The sequence below is a fragment of the Macrobrachium rosenbergii genome, chromosome 53, assembly GCF_040412425.1.
Source record: "Macrobrachium rosenbergii isolate ZJJX-2024 chromosome 53, ASM4041242v1, whole genome shotgun sequence".
NCBI classification, from domain to species: Eukaryota; Metazoa; Arthropoda; class Malacostraca; order Decapoda; family Palaemonidae; genus Macrobrachium; species Macrobrachium rosenbergii.
In genome coordinates, this window is record NC_089793.1 from 51,449,324 (window position 1) to 51,473,807 (window position 24,484).

At 36.4% G+C, this 24,484-nt stretch overlaps 1 long non-coding RNA gene across 1 annotated transcript in view; it reads right to left on the reverse strand.

The window, feature by feature from the left end:
* Positions 1–631: 631 nt before the first annotated feature.
* LOC136834185 (uncharacterized) overlaps positions 632–24,484 on the reverse strand; it is a 29,612-nt gene continuing 5,759 nt past the window's right edge. Inside the window, exons 2-3 of the long non-coding RNA XR_010851668.1 lie at positions 15,919–16,185; positions 632–1,478 (exon numbers count right to left, since the gene is read on the reverse strand). This is a non-coding gene — a long non-coding RNA (uncharacterized lncRNA). The remainder of the gene's footprint in view (positions 1,479–15,918; positions 16,186–24,484) is intronic.

A 24,484-nucleotide genomic window follows, 5' to 3' on the forward strand; every position in this document is an offset into this window, starting at 1 on the left:
GGTAATTACAGATAATTATAGGTATTCACATGTTTTTCATAGAATGCAACAGCAAATTTATTTTCCATTTACAGTAGAAGGAAGATTTATACATATTCTTGTGCCTTTTTTGATGTATGGGTCTACCTCCAAACGTCCATATTATCTCCCTACTTCATTTCCTAACAATTACAGTGCCATAACCATAGTTATAACCATTCTGACATCATACATAACTACTGTATGTTCAAGAGGATTGATTGAGATTCAGTTTACTAATGACCATAGCATAAAACTTTCATATTATACCTCGAATAGCCAAATGTTCTGAACATTTCCCTCATATAGTTAGGAGGAGGCAGGCCTTAGGCTTACCCATTTCAACCTGCTCCATGGCTGAGGGAAAGGTCCTTTGAGAGTTATCATAAAATATCTAATTCATCCTCTTCCAAATGTGTTTCATTATTTATTCATCTAACTGTTTAATCTTTCAACACCTTTTTGGTATTGCCAAGGCAGCATTTTGATGAATAATTAAAAGATTATTGTACTTTTTCATGGAGAACAAAAGTTTTGCGTCTCTGCTTGTCACAACCTTTGCCAGCACTGATTAATTTCTCCTTGGTATAGCATGAGAGAGAGAGAGAGAGAGAGAGAGAGAGAGAGAGAGAGAGAGAGAGAGAGAGAGAGAGAGAGAATCTAACTGATTTTGCTCGGTCTAATTTAACCTCAACCAAACCATATTTCTGTGGCTTTTTTTTCTCACTTGAAAAATATGCACTAATATGCAATTTCACAATATGCTGATTAGACTGTAATGTAAACGTATTAATAACAGTTGAATTTGAAATGATAATAGTTGTACAAAAACTATTTCTATTCAATTTTTATCAATATTTTTATATAATTTTCTCTTTACTTAGAGCATTGCTCTGCAAATTTCCTTTGCAAATCAAACTTTAGTATCTACTACATACTTTTTCACTTTAATGATGGATTCCCTGTTACTGCTTCATTTCTCTGCATATTTATGAATATATATATTCAAGATCATTCACGCAATTAACAGCGGCTTTACTCTAGCAGCGATGGACCCAATAACAATCCATTAAGTATGAAGTTAGCATTCCATTTCAAAATGCAATGTTACAAGTGAATTAAAAATAGAAAATTACCTGGAATAGCACTCGAGTACCAGCTGAATTTAGAAATTTTGTATATTTGTTAATTCCACTTTAACATTAGAATACTAAATGTCAAAACTAATAGCCGACAAATCTGATGTTCACCTGGGGCGTCTATGGCTGCATTTGTCACTGCCTATTTGGTGGAAGTGCATTTTTCTCGAGGCCGAAAACACCAGGTGAAACCAGGGGTCAAGGGAGGGGGGACGGGTGGTCCAAACGGCCGCCTCTACGACTGGCTGGAGATGACTTTCGCATTTCTGGAGACTTCTCAGTCCTAAGGTAAGAGGGACTCCCTACCTCTGGGCTATGGTCCTGAAAAGAGACTGACGTTAATACTCGTACCGATTTAATGCAACCCTGCTGTATACAATCCTAAAAGTGGTTGTGCAACCCTGCTTTACAAATGCAACCCTGCTGTATACAATCCTAAAAGTGGTTATTAATGATAAGCATGTGACATAAGGTTCAGCATCATTTTAGTTCAAGAATACTGACCTGCAAAGAGACTTTTTACCTTTCCGTATAGAATACAATATAGAAATTCGTATAGAATACAATCAAGAAATTAGGCCAAAGGCCTACTGCTGGGACTTATTTGGTCATTCAGCGCTAAAACGGAAATTGACAAAAAAGGTTTGAAAGGTGTAACAGGAGGAAAACTTCAAAGCAGTTGCACTATGAATCAATTGTTAGGAGGGGGTGGAAAGGAAGATGGAAGAAAGAACATGAACGGAGGTACAGTTAAAAGAAATGAAAGGGGTTGCAGCTAGGGGTCCAAGGAAGGCACGCTGCAACCTTAAGTAATGCCTACAGTGCACACCTTTTCATACAAGACCTTTTCTTCTATATTGTATTTTTATATTCAAGATCAATTATTTGAACGTTTTGAACAGGTGGTCAGCAAAAGTTCTGAACAGGAAATTTCGTGATTCCTAAGTAAGGACGAATACTGGGTTCTTTTTTCAAAACAGTCTGGCGAGAACTAAACCGTCTATTGCGAACTGTTCAATGTCCAGAAAATGAACTTGGAAATGTAAATACCACACGTTATGTTGAAAAGTGAGGAATGTATTTACAAAAAGATATAATATACAAACATAGTACTTTATTATTAGAATATAGATATATAAATGTGAGTGTAAAGAACTGTGAATACATAAGTATTAAAAATATGAACCCTGACAGATTCATGTGAATAAAAATTTAAGGAGCTATAATGAGCACACTTGCATTAAGAATAAATTTAAGCCTACAAATGTATCAATGAAGCTGAGATAAGAACCTACAGTTTTGGATATAAATATTTAGAAAACATGTAAACATAAAGCACTTTGGTCAATATATTTAAAAATGAAGTATGTTAAGTCTTAATTAGAAATATATTGAGATAAAAAACAAAGAAGAATAGAAATGCTAACCAAAGTATGAAAATTTTTAATATATAGAGATAACATTATTATGAATTTATGATATTACGTAATGAAAAGATACATGCCTGTAATAAAAAAGTAAAAATACAGCAATATGAAATTACAATGAAAATATGCATACTTATATAAAAAATCAAAAAGAAAAAAGACAGATAGCAATAAATAATCGTTGAATGAAAAAATAAGATAAAAACAAAAAGTAATAAAATTTTTAGTTACAAAATTTAAAAAATTCATACAAACAAAATTAACTTTATACGATGTATATATAACAAATATAGGCACATGCATGAACTGAATGTATAGCATAAAAAAAAAATTAGAAATTTCCAATTCAAACATTTCCATTTACGAGCATTTAACATTTAAGAAAAGCGTAAATGAAAATTTTTCGTGTTAGAGGCCACCTCTACCTCGCTGTTTTGACAAATATTGACGGCTTGCGTTGCTACAGTTCCAGCTTTCGGCAACTATTACAATGTATTATCGGAAAAGCAGTTTCACCTAAGCTAGATTATTATTTTGAATGTCTTTATCGGGATCTGAGCCTTTCCCCTTGGTATTTCGTCTGAAGACCAGCTACGGTCATATAGCACTCCGTCCACAATGAGCAATGAAGGCTTATATTTAGTTTTTAACTATTGGCTTATTTTTCTTGACCTTGTACAAGTAGTGATTTCCTGTATTGTTAGGGAAAACTAAGTTCCTCATTGGATGGGTCGATATCGTACTCGGCCAGCACTCTCCTAGGCCCGCGTTCGATTCTCCGACCGGCCATTGAAGAATTTATTTCTGGTGACAGAAATTCATTTCTCGTCATAATGTGGTGAGGATTCCACAACAAGCTGTAGGTCCCGTTGCTAGGTAACCAATTGGTTCTTAGCCACGTAAAATAAGTCTAATCCTTCGGACCAGCCCTCTCTAGGAGAGCTGTTAATCAGCTCCTCAGTGGTCTAGTTAAACTAAGGTATACTTGACTTAACTTGGGGAAAACTGCATGCCGCGGAGAACGGTTGAGTTACAAGCGAGCAAGATAATGCAGTTTTCATTTTAACACGTCCACCTTAAGATATCAAAATCTTTTGTGTTTACATGTCGAAAGAAAGTATATTACCTCGTACATTTTTTCATGAATTGATTAGGGCTACTTGTACTGCCTATAGCTGAAAATATCTGTTGAATGTGGATAATGATAATAATAATAATAATAATAATAATAATAATAATAATAATAATAATAATAATAATAATAATAATAAACTCAATTAAGCCGCAGAGTAAAAAAAAAAAAAAAAAAAGACACTGGCGCCCTTGCTAAGGATGTGTCATTGACCAAGAGCATTATGAATCCTACCAGCATCTATTATCAAACATAAATGCAAGGAAAACTATCTGAGTACAATTATTCAAACTCTGAAAAGACGAAACAAATAAAAGACAGGAGATAGTGACAGTCACGATAATGAGGTCAAGTTCTTCTACGAACTAATAAGTCCAAAAGCCTAAGAAACAAATAGAATAATTGCTGTAGCACAATTATTAAAACATTTATCACGTAAAGTGGAAAATTATCATTATCAGAACCTCGCTGCAGAAAGGTTTTTTTTTTTTTCCTACATTCCCGACTTGGCCACAGAATCACTAGGAAAGTCCGTTCTAGAGGTAGACCTAAGAAGATTTAGACCTTTCCAATCCCCGGAGTCCGTAACTGGGGGAAAGAAAGAGAGAGAGAGAGAGAGAGAGAGAGAGAGAGAGAGAGAGAGAGAGACTCAACCTACATCAAAGTGTTATTGGGAAGAAATTCCCCGGGACCAAAACTTGGAAACGGGGAGTCACAGAAGTCTCCCTGTGGATTAGGTTGGATATAGAATTTAGGCCAAAGGCCAAGCACTGGGACCTATGAGGCCATTCAGCGCTGAAACGGAAATTGACAGTAAAAGGCTTGAAAGGTGTAACAGGAGGAAAACCTCAAAGCAGTTGCACTATGAATCAATCGTTAGGAGAGGCTGGAAAGTAAGATGGAAGAAAATAGGAAATGAGGTGCAACACGCTGCAAAGAACCTTGAGTAATGCTTACAGTGCACCGCATGAGATGCACTGACGACACTATCCCCTACGGGGAAGACTCCCCGTGGTGTTAGTGGAGAGGAGACAGCGATCCAATGAAAGTTATAAATAATAGCTGGTTTAAATTGTTCGGAAACTCGAATGATAGGCTCGGTGGAGCCATAATTGTATTAAGAGGCCAGAACCACGAAGTCGCAATGGCTGCTGAATGTTGCATAATCAGAAGCAAAATCTATCAGTGTTGTTCGTTCTACACATCACTCAAGTCTCTCCTCACGATTACAAAGGCCTGGACCTCTACCACAAGGCTTGGCCGTTAAAACTCTTACCTTGTTTATGTTACCATTAGAAAAGTGATGCGTACCGAATGTTGATTCGCTTTCGTTAAAAGACTAGCAACGACCCGCTAGATAAGCCCCAAATATAAAATATATCTCGAGTTAAAACCAGATGTTGAACACATAATATTAAAAATTTTATTCCTGGTAGGCTACCGAGTGTCGATTCGCTTTTGTTAAAAGCCTAGCAACGTCCTTATGTTGGCTGCGGCCCAAATGTAAATATATCCTGAATTAAAACCGGATGGTGAACATTGAATATTTGAACTTTCATATTACGGGTAGTGAAATACTAACATTCAGCATCTTTCTAGAAGATTTGCGTTTAACATATAAAACTCAACATTCCTCTTGTCATTCAAGTTAACCCTCTTTTAAATCATGTTCTGTTCGGTAGACAAACTTTGTAGGGAGCTTGTTCTCATTCACAGGAGGTAATTCTGTGCTAACATGAAATGCGATTGTACAGGTGGCAAGATGCAGTTTGGTTATCGTTCAGTAACAACCCACCCTCCCCATCTATAACCAAAAACCTAAACCGTATAGCTTAAACTGTGCTGAAGCTAGTTATAACTATAACTACCAGTTACGCGTCTAATTCTCCTTCCTACCTTCTGTGTAGGGGTCTTGAACCCAAAAGGCGCACTCGCTTTAGATCAGTTTATGTCCAATAATGCAAATCCCTCTCTCAAGTTTCACAAGGTAGAAGTTTGAGTGTTACGTCATTTGTTTTCCTTAGGTCTAGACACACCATTCTAGTATCACAAGTAATTTGGGAAAAATAAAACAATTGGGCAGCACATGTCAACAACGCCACCTGACGATTCTACAGTTTCAAACTCTAAAACGAAGATAAATTCATGAAAGAATAAAGGTCTGTGAAGTTAAACCCATAAAAGCAGGAAAATCAAAATTTATCTAGCTTTCGGAGGGACAAAAATCTCCTCCCTCCTCAGAATGGAGGGAGATTTTGTCCCACCGAAAGCTAAAATTTAAATTTCGTGCTTTTATGGGTTTTACTCAACAGGCCATTATTCTCTTTCATGAATTACCTCCGTTTTAGAGCTTGTGTTTAGGATTGTGAACAGTGATTGGTGACATATCACGCCAAATCCTTTTGTTATCGAGAGGAATTATCAAGTGCAGTATTTGAGAGTGTGGAAAAAGATATACAAATTCCTTCTTTAGTCCATATTATCTGCAGCAGCATAGAATATGGAATTAAGGCCAAAGGCTTACCGCTGGGACCTATGAGGTCATTCGGCGCTGAAACGGAAATTGACAAAAAGATCACAAAGGTTAACGGGAAAAACCTCGCAGTTGCACTGTGAAACAAATGCTAGGAGAGAGTGGAAAGTAAGAGGGAAGAAAGAGAATATAAACGGAGGTACAGTGAATGAAAGGGATCGCAGCTAGGGGACGAAGGGACGCTGCAAAGAGTCTTAAGGTATGCCTACAGTGCACCGCATGAGGTGCACTGACAGCACTACCCTTATACGGGGTAGTCTACATTGTTCTTCTTACTCAGGTGGCACAAACGACCATAAAAGAAAAATTAGGACACCCTTAGATCACTCTCGGTTTTGGAAAAGGGATTTGAGAACATCCATGCAAGCTTTCATAAATAAAACAAAAAATATCTGCTCAAAAGAACAAGTCATCCGGAAAGCGTTTCGAGGAAAGTAACACTGATGACAGAGGACTGACCAGTCATTCAATTTGCACTCCGGACTGGTTGCAGGATGCTGGCTCGTGTAACCACTGATTGGGGAAAAGCTTCCGCAGAAGATCAAAGTTTTGTCAGCGGCATTAAAACAGAGAGAGAGAGAGAGAGAGAGAGAGACCTTACAGACCTTACAGTTCGTTCGGGTTGCCCCAGGTCCCTCAGTGTGAGACACCTTTGATGTCTACCAGAGAATTGCTAACGCATCTTCCGGTATATTTTGCATCTTCCAGTCTTGGATGGTCTGGGATGCATCTTAGATATTTGTCGAGCTTATTCTTAAACACATCTACGCTCACTCCTGTTATGTTCCTCAGATGAGCTGGTAGCGCATTAAATAGACGCTGCATTATTGATGCTGGTGCGTGGTGGATTAATGTCCTGTGTGCTTTCCTTAGTGTTCCTGGTATAGTTTTTGGCACTATTAATCTACCTCTGCTTGCTCTTTTTGATATTTTTAGCTCCATGATGTTTTCGGTAATTCCTTCTATCTGTTTCCATGCTTGGATTACCATGTAGCGTTCTCTTCTCCTTTCAAGACTATATAAATTTAAGAATTGTAGTCTTTCCCAGTAGTCAAGGTCCTTAACTTCTTCTATTCTAGCTGTAAATGACCTTTGTACACTCTCTATTTGTGCAATATCCTTTTGGTAGTGTGGGTACCATATTATATTGCAATATTCAAGTGGACTACGTACGTACGTTTTATAAAGCATAATCATGTGTTCAGCTTTTCTTGTTTTGAAGTGCCGGAACAATCCCATTTTTGCTTTGCATTTTGCTAGTAGAATTGTGTAACATATTCCTATTCAACATCACACCAAGGTCTTTAATTGCTTCCTTATTTGTGATTGTTTCATTATTAGGTCCTTTATATGCATATAGCATTCCTACTTTATCACCATAGTTCATTGATTCAAATTTATCAGAGTTAAATACCATCCTATTTATCTCTGCCCATTTATATATTTTGCTTAGGTCTCTTTGTAGCGAGTTCCTATCTTCATCACAAGCAATTTCTCTATTTATTCTTGTGTCATCTATTGAAACTTCTTACTACTGAGTCCTTAACATTGCTGTCTATGTCTGCAATCATAATCAAAAACAGCAATGCAGCTAACACCGTACCTTGTGGTACACTGGATATTACCGTAGCTTCATCTGATTTCTCATCGTTTGCAATCACTATCTGTTTTCTGTTTTGCAAAAATTCTTTTATCCATCTTCCTACTTTGTCAACAATGTTATGTTTTCTAATTTTTTTCGCTAATATATTATGATCTACCTTGTCAAAAGCTTTTGCAAAGTCTAGGTAAACCACATCTGTATCTTTTTCATTTATCATATTTTTATATATGCTTTCATGGTGGACTAACAGCTGGTTTTGTGTACTTTTTCCAGGTACAAAACCATGTTGTCCTATATTGAACAATCTATTTTTCATTAAATGTTTCATTATATCTTTTTTCATTACCCTTTCATAAACTTTCATAATATGAGATGTCAGACTCACAGGTCTATAATTACTTGCCTCTAGTCTTGAACCACTTTTGAAAGTAGGAGTAATATATGCTAATTTATGCTCATCATAAATCTTGCCTGTATCTATACTTTGTCTTAATAATAATGCTAGCGGCTTTGCGATTGAATGAACCACTTTCTTTAACAATATGGCAGGTACGCCATCTGGTCCTGCTGCTGATCCATTTTTAATTTCATTAATAGCCTGCACAATATCGGCTTCTGTAATATCTATATCCGATAAGTATTCAATATTTTCATCTCTTATTTCTGTATCATTATCTTCATTGTCAATTCTAGGTGTAAATTCACTCTTATATCTTTCTGCTAATATGTTACATATTTCTTTTTTTTCATTCGTTAATCGCCCTTCAATTCTTAGAGGGCCTATTTCTACTCTTATTTTATTCATCTTTTTTGCATATGAATAAAAAATTTTAGGGTTTTGCTTGATATTTTGTAGGGTCTTTTCTTCTAGGTTCCATTTTTCATTTTCTTTTGATAGTATAATCTTCTGTTCTGCATTTTCTATCTTACTTTTTAGTTCCATCACTTTCCATGCATTCTTTTCTTTTGCAAGACCTTTTTTCCACTTTCTAATTTTCTGGAACAAGATCCTTCTGTCTCTTGGAATTCGTGACTGATGTTTACTTTTTTTCTTCGGTATATATTTTTCCACTATTTCCTCTAATATTTTATATAATATATCGGTATTTACCTGTATATTATCACTTACAAATATGTTTTCCCATTCTTTGTTTAATTCTTCATTTATTTTTGACCAGTTTATATTCTTACTCTAGAAATTGTATTTTCCAAATTCTTCCCATTTTTCCGTCTCTTGCTTTTCTCTGTTTTCATTTGTTTTGGAACGGACTGTTAGTTCTATGACATTATGGTCCGAAATACTCGTGTTATAAACTATTATTTCTTTAATATAGTTCACCTCATTCACAAATACTAGGTCTAAAATATTATCCTTTCTTGTTGGCAGGTGATTTATTTGCTGAAAGTTATGTTCTAGTAGCATATCTTATAGCTTTTCAAATTGCCTCTTATCTTCTGCACTACTATTGCTCTCTTTTTTTCTATGTATAAATACAACCACAGTCTCCTATTCGTTCTTTCCATTCTACAAAAGGAAAGTTAAAGTCTCCGGATAGGAGTATAGTCCAGTCCTTGTGATTTCTACATATTTCATCCAATTTGCCAATTATTATGTCAAACTCTTTAGTATTAGGGGGTCTGTATATTACAATGTTCACTAATTTTTCGGATTCAAATTCTACCGCTATTAATTCACATTCTGTGTTACTATATTTCTCACAGATTTTTCCTTGATTGGCATCTCTCCCATATATCGCAGTTCCCCCTTGATTTCTATTTTTTCTATCTGATCTATAAGTTTGGAAACCCTTTATCTGGTCATCATTACCAGTCTCTTGGGAATACCAGGTTTCACTTATATTCAATATTTCTATTTTTTCATTTTGGGTTAGTTCTTCTAAGAACTCTACCTTTCTTTCTGAGTTCCTCGAAACTAAACCCTGCGTGTTCATCACTATGATGGTTTGCGTATTATCTCCATTATCTAATATGGGTAATAATATTGGATTTTCCCATGTCTCTTTCCTGTTCTGATATGTTGATCTTTTTTTCATTTCCAGAAATTCGTACATTAAAAAATCCAACTTTTCCATTATATTTGATCTTCCAGCTTCATAATTATTCATTTTGTGCATAAACCTGCATTTATCTCCAAATCTGCACCATCCCCTAGCATCATAGATACATTGCTTGTTCCTTGTGCTATATCTAGGAGCTGATGCCTCATATCGTGGTGCTGACTTTTCATAATGTGTTGTTGGCTTGCTTTTTGCCTTCATCACATGATCTTTGTTCCTTCCTTTATTTGTTTCATTTTTACCTTGATTTTTTATATGTATTTGATTTTCATTTTGGTTTTTCATGGCTACAGGATGCATGTACCTACATTTCTTATTAAACCTACATCCATTTCCTTCTTTCCAGTTTCTACATATTTTTGGATGTAGATCGCTGCATTCCTCTTCATAGCCATCTAGATATGCACATTTTCCATAGATCTCATAATTGTGACATATCTTGGGATGTTTATAATAACATCTTTCACCAAACCTGCAATTCCCTCTTTTCAAAAGGGTGCATACTGTGTCTTTCTTTTTTTTTTCTTGTTCTTTCCCATCAATATGAAGATCCGGGTACAACCTCTTTGGGATTTTATTTTGATTTATCATGTCATAATTTATTTCTTCATATGTATGTTGCTGTATTGCCTCATATGTAGAATCTATGAGTTTCTCTGCATCCATACTCTTATCCTGTTCTTTGTTTTCATTACTCTTTTCTCTCTCTTCAGTCTTATTTTCTTCTTTTCTATTTTCCTCTTCTTCCTCTTCATCTTCTTCATCCTCCACAATCTGTACATTAAGTCTTTATTTAATAACCTTGTCTATCCATACTAGACATGTTGAGCAAAATATTTTTGTGTCCTTATTTTTATTTTGCATTACTTCAGCACATGAAGGATGCGTAGGCACATGGCAAGCATAGCATTTCCTAATCAGGTTTTGTGGATTTACAATGCTATACCACACTCTACATAGTTTACATGCTTTAGGCATCCGTTTGCCTATTGCATCAATCAATATATTCACTAATTTCACCATACTTATTTTCTTTGATGGTATGTGTTGATTTTTGTAGATTTTCTTTATAAGTCTTTTGATAACTTGAACTTTCATTGGTATCCCTTCCATTATTTTCATTATATTTTCTACAGATTTGCTCCAGTTTGAAGGATCGTATCCTTTCAATATGTCTGTGAATGCTTTTGCATCTTTTTGGTCGACGTAGCTATTCATCTTCACGATAAGCAGACCGAGTTCCCTGCCTGCCAATTCATCATACTGAATGTCACCGATGCAAGCAAGGTTTCTCCATCTTTTGCCACTGTTAGTCGACTCCTCCATGATTTTCAGATTTTAATAATTCACTCGAAAAAACAACTTATTAGACTGTTTATCACTCTAATCTGATATTAAGCTAATCACCGATAGTTCATGAACACTTTTAGCTATATTTCATTCGCTAATTGTATGTTAGACGCGTAATATTGGGTAGATTATTCAGACCAAGAATGACTACGTCTCACTGAGAGAATGTCACATCACAGAGAGAGAGAGAGAGAGAGAGAGAGCAAAACAGGGAGAGAGAGAGAGAGAGAGAGAGAGAGAGAGAGAGAGAGAGAGAGAGAGAGAGAGAGCTAGCAAAACAGGTTGAGAGAGAGCTAGCAAAACAGGTCGAGAGAGAGAGAGAGAGAGAGAGAGAGAGAGAGAGAGAGAGAAGAGAGAGAGCTAGCAAGCTAGCAAAAAGCAAAACAACAGGTAGAGAGAGCTAGCAAAACAGGTAGAGAGAGAGAGAGAGAGAGAGAGAGCAAAACAGGTCGAGAGAGAGAGAGAGAGAGAGAGAGAGAGCTAGCAAATAGCAAAACAAGAGAGAGCTAGCAAAACAGGTAGAGAGAGAGAGAGAGAGAGAGAGAGAGAGAGAGAGAGAGAGAGAGAGAGAGAGAGAGAAAACAGGAGAGAGAGAGAGAGAGAGAGCAAAGAGAAAACAACAGGAGAGAGAGAGAGAGAGAGAGAGAGAGAGCTAGCAAAACAGGTAGAGAGAGAGAGAGAGAGAGAGAGAGAGAGAGAGAGAGAGAGAGCTAGCAAAACAGGTAGAGAGAGAGAGAGAGAGAGAGAGAGAGAGAGAGAGAGAGAGAGAGAGAGAGAGAGATACAAGGATTAGGATTTCTCAAAGACATTAGTCCATCCGAGGAGAAATCATGTGCTCACTTAAGTATCTCTAGGGGCAGGATTTACTGTTCATTCACAGTGTTCTAATGATTTTCTCTAGCTTTCTTTTAAACTCTTCCACACTGTTGCTGTTTACAACTTCTGGTGGAAGTTTCTTCCATGTGTCACATAAGTTGTATGTAAAGAAGTTCCCACAATGAGATGTGTTGTGTCTCTTCACTTCTAGTTTCCATCCATTATTTCTTGTCTGGTTTTCGTTAATGTGAAGAGGTTACTGTCTACTTTTGTAATGCCTTTCAGTATTTTGAATGTTTCTATTAGTCGTCCTTGCAATCGTCGTATTTCTAAGCCATACATGTTCAGGCTCTCTAGTCATCTTTGGTAACCTCTTTGCCTGATGGAAGGAACTAACTTTGTGGCTCTTGCATGTACCCCTTCTTGTCTTATCCAAGTTAAAAGGCATTTGCCATATTTTTGACCACTATTTTCCTTTGATCATTTCTTAAACTTTCCACCATATCTGGGTCTGCTGCATTTACACCTAGTTTGGGTCATCTGCAAATTTGGCTATCCTGCTAGTCAAGCCTACATCAGTGTCATTCGCGTAAATCAAAAACAAGAGCGGGCAAAGGACAGAACCTGAGGAACTCCGCTTGTCACATCTGCCCATTCTGATTTTCACCGTTTATTACGACACTGTTTTCTATTAGTTAGCCTGTCTTCGATCCAGTCTGCTATTTCTCCTACAATTCCTTTTGTTATTAGTCTCTTGTGTGGAACTTTGTCAAAGACCTTTCGGAAATCTAAGTAGAATATATCTATTGCTCTACTACTGTCGTAAATATCAAGCATGTTTTGAAAAACTCAAGAGGTTTGATAGGCAGGATATGTTTTGTCTGAAGGCGTGTTCACTGTTTAACAACAGGTTGTTTCTATCAATGTGACCCACAATTTGATCTGGAATTATGGACTCAAAAATCTTACAAGGGACTGGCGTTAGACAGATTGGTCTAGAATTTCCTGGCTCTTCTCTTGGACCTTTCTTTGTAAACTGGGGGCACATTACCTAGTTTCCATCCTTCTGGTGCCATTCGTTGTTCTGCAGTTTTTCTGTAGAGTTTATGTAGGTGAGGAACTATCTCCTCTTTTAACTCTAATTTCTCTTGGGTGAATCCCATCCGGGTCAGGAGATTTGAAGTAGTTTTTGTTTTGTTTTTAACGTCTTCTTCTGTAAATATTATTTTGACAAGCGGTTCTGGCCCTTCACGTTCAATAGCTGGTTCAGGGATTGAGGCAGTGTCTTCAATTGTGAAAACACTAGTAAAATACTTATTCAGTAACTCTGCCTTTCCCAAGTCTGGGTTCACTGGGTTTCCTCTATTGTCTCTTAAGGGGCCTATACTATTTTTTTTATTGCCTTCCTACCATTAACATGCCCAAAGAATTCCTTTGGGTTTTCCTTAAAAACTAATGCAACTCTCTTATCCTCATTTATCTTTGTATTTCTTACTAATTTGTCCACCATTCTACAGAGTTCTTTATGCCTGCTTGCTTCTTCTGGTGTTGGGTGTGGAGTCATTGATTTGTGCAATCTGTCTCTTTCTCTTATTTTGTTTTTAATTTCTTTGTTGAACCACTTAGGCTGAGGGTTCCCGTTTGTTAGTCTTTCCTTTAATGGTATACATCTGGAGTGTTTTTCTGTGTATTCTTCTTCAAAGGCTTCCCAGTAGTTATCTATATCTGTATTCTTATCGTACTCTAGATTTTTAACATACTACTCCAGTTTTTTAGGTCTCCTCGACGGCAGTCGAGTCTCTTTCGCATCTTTTCTTTTTTATGGTGAATATTAATATAAAACGTAATCATTTTATGGTCGCTTTTGCCTAGATTTGTACCTACTGGGATGTCGAACACTAGGTTATCTTCTGTTGATAGGACGATGTCTAGTATGTTGTTTCCTCCAGTAGGTATGTCAACCCATTGGTGGAGAAATTCATTTTTGACGAATTCTTAAAGTCTCTTTCCTTCTAAGTTTGATGTGGAGGTCATAGTGTCCCAGTGTACTGCTGCATCGAAATCTCCTATTATTATGCAGAGTTTGTTGTTTGTTTCTTGTCCTATAGTAATGCACACAGCTCCTCGTCGGACATTTGTGGTTGGTGGGGAGGTCTGTACACTAGTATTAGAGTTAGCTTCTTCCCTAAACTGCTGATTTTAATGCCAATTACTTCTTGAATGGTTGTAATTTTACTCTCTATATTATTCTATAACATAACTCCACTTTTTTTATTCGGTCTATCTTTTTTGAACAATTTATACCCTGCTATTTGGTGCTCTCCTACAAAGTCTCTTGTTGCCCCTTGTATCCATGTTTCTGTGACACCCATCATGTCTAATTCTTCACCTGCTATCAATGCTTTGAAGAGATCTGCTTTGTTCCGAATAGACTGTACATTAAACTGCGCCACTCTGAGGGACTTTTCTATCTTCTCTTTTGTCCTCAGTGGCTGTATTCGTTTCCTTTATTGTCACTGTTTCCTGCAGTGCTGTTACTAACCAAATTCTGGGAGTTTTCCGACTTCTTCCCTTGATCGTTCAGTCCACTGAGGCGTTTCAAGAAGTTTTCGTTAAGGTTTCCTAGTAATTTTGCTCCTTCCAAATTCAAGTGAGTTCCATCTTTTTTTATATAGTTTTTATTCTCTACAAATCCGTCCCAAAAGTCTAAAACCCTAACACCTTTTTCTTGGCATATTCGCCCCAGTCGTCGTCGATTCCAACTGCCTTGCTGAGGGGTAGTGGCTTACATTGGTTCCAGGCAGAGGTCCTACAAGAATGCCGTTGTCGGTTTTCTCGCGGATGTTTTCCACAACATTCCTCAGGTCGGCTACAGGACCTTCTGTCTGGCCAGTTTCTTCCATCTTTTAGGAAGAAGAAGTTTCCTCCTCCCTGCACCATGAGTGCACTTTTTCCACTTTTCACTTTGTTCCTGCACCTGGGTAAGAATGAACTTTGTCTCGTATCTTTATTTTTGGCAGTTCCTCATTGGTGGGATGGGTACCGTTCTCAGCTAGCACTCTGCTAGCCCTGCCTTCGATTCTCCGACCGGCCAATGAAGAATTAGAGGAATTTATTTCTGGTGATAGAAATTCATTTCTCGCTATAATGTGGTTCGGATTCCACAATAAGCTGTAGGTTCCGTTGCTAGGTAACCAACTGGTTCTTGGCCACGTAGAATAAATTTAATCCTTCGGGCCAGATCTAGGAGAGCTGTTAATCAGCTCAGTGGTCTGGTTAAACTAGGGTATACTTTACTTTTTTATTTTTGGCCACAAAATTTGACCCCTGATCTTTTACCGACGAGTCTCCAATTTGATGTTTTTTTATTCTGGGGACAAGCACCCTATTTGATGTTTTTTTCGGGGGACAAGTATGTTTTGCTATCACTCTTCCACCAGAGAGAGAGAGAGAGAGAGAGAGAGAGAGAGAGAGAGAGTGTTACAAGGAGTTACAAGGATCAGGAATTCTCAAAGACCTATTAGTCCATCCGAGGAGACATAATATGTGCTCATCATCTCTAGGAGCAGGATTTACTGTTCATCCACAGTGTTCTAATGATCTTGTCTAGCTTTCTTTTAAATTCTTCCACACTGTTGCTGAGAGAGAGAGAGAGAGAGAGAGAGAGAGAGAGAGAGAGAGAGAGAGAGAGAGAGAGAGAGAGAGAGAGAGAGAGACCGTATGAGTAAATACTATATTCTTAAGCTCGTTTGTACTAATGTTAACTTAAGTATCATAAATAAACTAGGCAAATTGTTCCACTTAACAATTACCAAAGATTACCTTCATGATCCATGCAGTACCCCAACTTCAGGTAAAACTTCAGACAGCCAAGGGTGACGGACGTCAAGCTTTTCAGTCACTCTAACGCCGGTGTAGCCGTGCCTTACTTATTGCACCATGTATGGTGCCTCTTCCTCGAATTTGGGGATTGAAGTTGCTGCTAATCAAATGGATATTTTGGGGTCTGATGGATGTTTAATTGAAGATGATCTGGTTTTGTCAAGTGACAGTGATCTGGATCAGCGGCCATTCCAGGAAGTGGGAAGACTGAAAAGGAAAAGTAAACACGACAAAGGTGTAAATAATGTTTCGGTTTCTCCTACTGATAAAAAGAGGAAAAGCGACATGTGCACCAGAGATAGTAGTGACAATTCCAGACAAGAGCATGGTACGCAATATGAAAGGAAGAGGGTGTACTTTCCCAATGATGTGGAAATGGATTATAATGAGGAGGGTGTACTTTCCCAATGATGTGGAAATGGATTATAATGAGGAGGGTGTACTTTCCCAATGATGTGGAAATGGATTATAATGAGGAGGGTGTACTTTCCCAATGATGTGGAAATGGATTATAATGAGAAGATCCAATGGACAGTTAAGCTGTGTAAGCAGCACAGGGAAATGGAAGCTTTGTTCAAGGAAGGGAAGAATAGACCGTATGTCACAGTGAAGAATGATGAGGCAGTAAAGTTTTTAACAACTACAGGCTTTAACAACATTAAAATGGTGGAATTAGATGACAGAATTAAAAGTACTAAGGTAATCATATTTGATGTCCCCATATTCTTAGATCCTGATGACTTCTCATTAGAGGAAAACTTTTGTGGGGTTAAGCGTCGTGAGGTGAGGGTAAAAGGAACTATTTACAAGAGACCTCAGTTGATAGCCTTGGTTAAAGGATTAGTTCCAGAGAAAGTCTTTCTATCTGGAATTGGTTATAGACATGTTAGTGTTTATAATGAGACGTCAGTGATATGCTATAAATGCAGTAAATGGGGTCATAAGCAGTATAAGTGCCATGGTCACTTCCGATGCAGATACTGTGGGAAGAATCATGATTCGAAAGAATGTATTGCCAAGATCACTGAAAACGAAAATGTTGAGCCAAAATGTTGTAATTGTGGCGGAAAACATAATGCTAATTATCATCTGTGTAAAAAGAAACCACAAACAAGGCCAGTAGACACTCCAGACGGTCCAAATGTTGGGCAGAACGATCGTCCAGCAATCAACGAGCAAACGACTCCAATCAACGTCTGGGAAGAAAGGCGTAAGCAGGTGGCTCAGCGGACAACAAACACCATTAAGGAAAGTGAACAAAAAATTGAAACTCGGCGAGGAGATTGTTCTGAAATTGAATTGATGAAACGAGAGTTAAATGAACTTAGGAAGCAAATGGAGGACTTGCAAACATCATTTGTTTGTTGGAAAAGTAATCAAGAAGGTGAGAATGTATTTGGTGATAGCAATGCAAATACTGTACCGAAAGACACATCCCTTAGAGGTGGTAAGGATAAAAATGGGTTGTTAAATGAATTTATGAATATGGCAGATTTGGTTCTAGCTTATGTTAATAATCCTTTGGATGATTTAAAATTGAAGTTGTTGCAGTCTGTTCTTATATTGAAGGATAAATGTGTGAATAATGTGTGAATAATGGAGAAGAAAAACTTTAAGGTTTTGTCTTGGAACGTTAATAGTTTAAAAAATAGGGTAACCGATCTTCATGCGTATATTCATTCTAACGATATTGATGTTATAGCTCTGCAGGAGGTTGGGATGAGTGGAATAAATTTTAATTTGAAAAACTACCAGAGGTTTGAGTTACCTGCAGATATGATTATGAACTGCAGGGGTTTGACAACCTATATTAAGAGCAATATTCCCGCAACATTTCAGTCTGCTGAAAAGGTTAATGGTACTGAGTATGTGTGTGTTAGTGTTACGCTTAAAGATGCCATTTTAAATTTGATTAATATTTATGTCCATCCTGATAAATTAGTTATTGATGATTTTCCAGATGTAATTTATGTTGAAGAATGTCTTTTAATAGGTGACTTGAATGCTAGGCACAGAAATCTTGGCTCCAAAGGTACTCAAAATCGCAATGGGATGGTGTTAAACACTTTTTTGGATTCTATTGAAGATGCTAAAGTTATTGGACAAGGTGATCCTACTCATATTAAGGGCGGTAGGTTAGATTTTCCAATTATTTTCAACATGCTGGATATTGAAGCAAGTTTGGATGTTGTAGGCACACTTTTGAGTGATCATTTCGCTATTGAAGTTAAGATGCATATTAACAAAATGAGTTTCATCAATAATAGGAAAAGATATTCACTTAAAGATGGTCAAAGCAGTTATTTTGTTTCTAAAATTGGAACTTGGTATAAGGAGTATAAAAAGCTTAATGTAACAGATGAAAATGTATTTTATGAGAATCTATTGAGTGGTGGATTCTATATTGGGTAGACCTAAGCCGAGGAATTTAACGGGTTTTAATGCAAAATCTAAAATGTATTATAATGATAAAGTAGTTAAGGGGTGGACCAAGGTGTTAAGAAAATGTCACAGTAACTGGAGTAAGGATCCTACAAATGAAAATAACAAAGAAACTTTAATTGAAGTTGCTGAGTCTACAACAGATATAAAAAAAAGGCGAGAAATCAATACTGGGACAATTTTTTGAGGGAAATTGGTAGTTCCAAAAGCTTGAGCCAGGTCTGGAATTGTGTAAATAGAGTTAGGGGTGTTAAAAAGAAATTTAATATTCATCCAAATCCTAAAGATAAAGCTAACGATCTTATTAATAAGTGGTCGTATGCCTCTAGTCTTTCAAGCCTTCCTAATAATGTCCAGAGTTGTCTGAGAAACCTAAGGTCTAGGAGAAGGGAGTTGATTCGCTTGCAAAGCGCTTTGAATGATGATACTTGCGTTGCATTTACTAGGGATGAACTTCTGAACGCTGTAAAAAGGGGAAAATCCACTGCGCCGGGTAGAGATGGCCTGACATACGAAGTCCTCAACTGTCTCATAAGCATGGAAGATAGTCCTATACTAGATCTCATTAATCTATCTTATAGAAATGGGAGATTGCCAGTGGAGTGGAAAGTGGCGTTGATCATTCCTGTGCCTAAGAATAATGAAGATTATAGGCCCATATCTTTAACTTCTTGTTTATCAAAGATGATGGAACGAATGATCTTAAACAGATTGATGTATAAAATAGATGGTCTTCTGTCCAATAACCTGTATGGATTTATGAAGGGTAGAAGCACAACAGATTGTGTGATAAAGTGTCTTACGGATAATAATGTTAGATGTCGATTGTTTGTAGATCTTTAATTAAAGGGGCCTTTGATAAGGCAAATAAAGATGTGGTGTTAGAGAACCTGGTGAGTAAAGGTGTGAAAGGAAGGCTCCTGACCTGGATTGCAGATTATTTAAGTAATAGGAAAGCTAGTGTATGGTTTCAGGGAGAGGAATCTGAACAAAGAGAGTTTGAACTTGATACACCTCAAGGTGGAGTATTGAGCCCTATGCTTTTTAACATACTTATGGACAGTATAGCTTCCTTTAATTTTTTTGGAAATTCTCAGATTCTCGTCTATGCTGACGATATCCTAATTCAATGCATAGATGAAAACTGTTTGATCAAGGTTATTGAAGAGCTTCAGTGTTTGTGTGTTCGTTTAGGGCTGGTTATTAATGAAAATAAAACTAAATACCAATCGAGAACTGCTAATGGAAAAGAATTCTCGCTGAATGGAATGAGATTGGAAAAGGTAACTAGTTATAAATATCTTGGAATGTATATCAGTTTTAGTAATGTTAAGGATCAAATTGCTTATGTCAAGAATATATGCGTGTCTAGGCTAAAACCTCTGAGAGTGTTATCTAATAGAGGAAATGGTGTTGGTGTACCTGTTCTTAGGTCAGTATATCTGAGTACCGTAAGGAGTATTATTGACTATTCAGCCCCAGTTTTATTGTCCTATTCAGAGAAGGATATTAGGCCATTGGAGGTTGTACAAAATGAAGGTATGAGGATTGTACTCGGTTGTGCAAGGACGACAAGAATAGAAATTATGAGAATGGAGCTGAATATTCCGAGCGTTATGCATAGAATACAGGAATTAACAGTGGCCTCTGTCTTGAGACTCGTTAGAAGTGGTGACAGTAGTGTGAAGTCTGTAGTAGATCAATACAGATCTGGTCTTGCTAGAAACTTTAGGATGAATACTTATGGCAAAAGAATTTGTCAAATGTTGTGTCAGTATAATGTAATATGTTTTTGTGTACCTGTACCACGAAATATTGATATAGAGCCATGGCTAAAGAAAGCAGTATCTGTACAAATAGATAAACTAGATGTTAGGAAGAGAAATTGTCATCCTCAAGAATTACAACAGCTATTTATTGAAAAACTATCTAGATATCCGAAGGAAAATGTTATACACTTTTACTGTGATGGGTCTGTAAATGGAAATAGAGCAGGTTCTGGTGTAGTGATAAGAGAATTTTTTGAATATGGTATAAGTGTTGAAAAAAGATTGTCTAAAAGAATTGCTGATAGGAGCTCATGCATGACAGCAGAACTTTATGCTATATATATTGGACTTGAATATGCACTAGAAAAGAAGAAAAGTGTTTATGGTTTTGTTGACAGTCAAAGTGCTCTATTTGCTTTAAATAGTAAAATGACTACTGATGATTTAGTTTTAAGTTGTAGAAAATGTATACACAAATTAAATTCATTTGAGTGTGAGGTGAGTTTCATGTGGATACCGTCTCATTGCGATATCTATTTTAATGAAGTTGCTGACAGTTTGGCTAAGAATGGATGTGACAAGGAAATTATAGAATATCATTGTACATTAAGCATTGCTAGAATAAAATCTGAAATAAGAAGAGTGAGGAAGCAGTGGGAGTTTGACGGTGCACGTATGATACTGAATAATGGCAGTAGGAGCATGAAACATTACGATGTTATCATGAATAACACTAGTTTTACTTATGGTAGAGCTTCACCTCGATATGATTCTTTTATGATGAGGTTACGGTTTGGTTATAGATATATTTGGGAGTACAATGAGGGCTCTGAAGGAATGGTTTGCAAATTATGTAGTAATGTAAAGTCACATACTTTGTATCATTATATAATGGAATGTAATGGTTTGGAAGAATTCAGAGATAGCAATGTAAATGATATGTCTGAGATGGTTTGTTATATGGTAAATAACAATATGGTTACAAGAATATTAGATAAGTTTACAAAGTTCGACATACGTTATTAAATATTTTTGCTCAATGACTGGATAACTATTAATGATTTTTACAACATTTGTAAATAAATCAGTTTTATTATGATTGTGTAAAATACTGTTGAGTGGGCTTGTCAGCATGCTGACATGCTCCTTTGATGTCAAATAATATTTTGAATTAATGTCAAATAATATTTTGAATTTGAATTTGAATTTGAGGTAAAACTTCATTCTTGACAGCGTTATGTCAAACAATTGGCCGAGTCGGACAATTAGGTCGACAGACAATTGACCGACAGACAGTTAACCGACAGACAATTGGCCGACAGGACAATTGGTCGATAATTGACCGACAGTACATTAAATTTATTAAAAAAAAGGAAAAACATCCAAATGAAAGTACATTAAAAAATTAAAAAAATAAAAACATAATATTCATGGTTAAAATTCATACTAAACTACTTATTTTTGAAATCATTATACTAAACTACTTATTTTTGAAATCATTATACTAAACTACTTATTTTTGAAATCATTATACTAAACTACTTATTTTTGAAATCATTATACTAAACTACTTATTGTTAAGATTGTTATTCTAAACCAATTATTCCTGATATCGTTATGCTAAACAACTACTTTTGAAATCGTTATGCTAAACCACTTATTTTCAAATGCTTTTCCAGACCAAACTTTCATCTTGTTTTTACTAAGTTTATTTTTCCAAGCCCTTCAGTATCAGTCATGGAGTTCATCTTAAAAAGGATCTAAAAAAAAGGTTAATACATACACGCTTTATTAAAAAAAATTAAAACTTACATAAAAAGACTTTATGCGTACAAAAGATTTATAAAAAAAAGAATTAAAAGATCAAAATAAAAGGGAACAAATTAAAAGATAAAAACATAATATTGATCTCAAAAATTTAGAAAAACGATTTAATTGATAAAATTGTGTGCACAAGCTCTTAAAAATTGCAAACCATCTTCGATGTCATAGTTGAGTACAAGTTTTTCAGTCTTTCCTTAACACGAATGTATTTTTGTTTCCCTTGAAACATCAGCTCCTGAAAATGCCTGTTCTATTAGAATTTCTGTGCTTGATTGTTCAATTCTGAGCTTTTGAATTAATTTTGATAAGTTAGGGTGATGGACATTTACTCTTCTACTGAAGGCGTGGTGCCACCCTTCCAGCGAGTTGTTGGTTTTCGGCAGATCGTTCAGCACTCTGTTGTGACACGACCATAACAAAATGTCGAATAAAGGTCGTCTACGTCTACCACGCTGCACGATTTCTAACCATGTACACTCAAAATAAGACAAGAAATCTTCCAAAATTTCATCAGTTTGTGCATCTAAAGAATTAATAAATTGTTCAAACTAAAAAGGTACATCATCAGGTGGTACGAAAGCTAGTGCTTGTAGCTGTTTTACAGTAAATGCATTTTCAAAGTCTACTGTAATTGATGTCACATTTACATTTCTTCCTTCTTTAATGAAGTTAAATATTAAATCATAATCCGCTTCAGATTTACTGTTTGTCACGCAATAAAGTAGCGGCATTGTTTTATTTTCAGTAATTAGCGCATGGATCGAGTATAGCAGCTTGCCCAAAGGTGCAGAGTCAAAAGTCCCGTCGCAGAACCACTCACTTTTCTTGGATAAGATTTCCAGATTTTTCAAAGTTCCGAAAATAGAAACCTCTTCATTTTCAAAGAGTAAAAAATGATCACCTCTCGGAGTCTTATATAGCTCATCTTCTTTAAGACCGGGTCTCTTCCGTCGCACTGCACGTTTGAGAGAGTCCTTTTTTGGTAAAGCTCCAGCAATGGTCACAGGGATATCTGAAGTTGCACTATCAATAATAGAGCTCGGCATTTCCTCAGATCGGGCCGCAATAAGCTTTATTTCTTCTTTAACTTTTAAAGCTCGATTTTCAATAGGAGTTGGTGGATGGGAGTGTTCAGAAGGAGTTCTGCTAATTACTTTGTCGATCGTAGTCAATCTTGCATTGCAGTTATTACGATTAGCACATCTCCAATACGTTATTGATTCTCTGGTTCTGTCAGTAATGTAGGCGTATCCCTCGAAAAGAAGTTTTTTGCCGCCTCGTTCCGTTTTGATGAACTCCATGGCTGATACTGAAGGGCTTGGAAAATAAACTTAGTAAAAACAAGATGAAAGTTTGGTCTGGAAAAGCATTTGAAAATAAGTGGTTTAGCATAACGATCTCAAAAGTAGTAGTTTAGCATAACGATATCAGCAATAATTGGTTTAGAATAACAATCTTAACAATAAGTAGTTTAGTATAATGATTTCAAAAATAAGTAGTTTAGTATAATGATTTCAAAAATAAGTAGTTTAGTATAGTATAGTAACCATGAATATTATGTTTTTAGCTTTGAATTTTTTTCCTTTCATTTGGATGTTTTTTTTTTTTTTAAATAAATTTAATGTACGCATTATCGACCAATTGTCCTGTCGGCCAATTGTCTGTCGGCTAACTGTCTGTCGGCCAATTGTCTTATCGACCAATTGTCGTGTCGGCCAATTGTCTGTCGGCTAACTGTCTGTCGACCAATTGTCTTATCGACCAATTCTCCTGTCGGCCAATTGTCTGTCGGCCAATTGTCTTATCGACCAATTGTCCTGTCGGCCAATTGTCTGTCGGCTAACTGTCTGTCGGTCAATTGTCTGTCGGCAAATTGTCCGCACACGATGTAAACCTCCATCAATGCTCAAGAATTCCTGGAAAGGGAAAACTTTAATATTAATCAAGACATTCGGAAAAGGAGCTTCTCTCAAGCATAATGAATTAAATATAAAAGCACGGCAGGCATTCTTTCTTTTTCATGTCTTTTTTTTTTATTATTTTAACGAATTGTTTCCACGTATTGTGAAGTTCACCTAAGCTTCCAAATGAAGTCACAGGTATACTCCACAGATAATAAAATTACATGGCAATAACATGTTGTTTAAATGATAAATAGTTGTGGCCAGTTCCCTGTAATTAGTCAATTGCCTTTATCAATTATCGACCCACATTATCACTTTCGTATGCCTACACACACTGCCCATAAGATGTGGTTTGCATTCCACTAACAAAGTCTATAAGAGGATGTAGTTGAATTTGATTCCTGAGCTGCAACGCAGTTCCAACTAATAATACTTTTTAAAATCTATCCTTTATTAAATTAATAACTATCTCTATATACAATATACTACATTGTGTATAACCAGTCGATAGTACTAACAACTAATACAAAGTTACGCTAGTTATTAGGCGAGTTTTTTTTATACGTG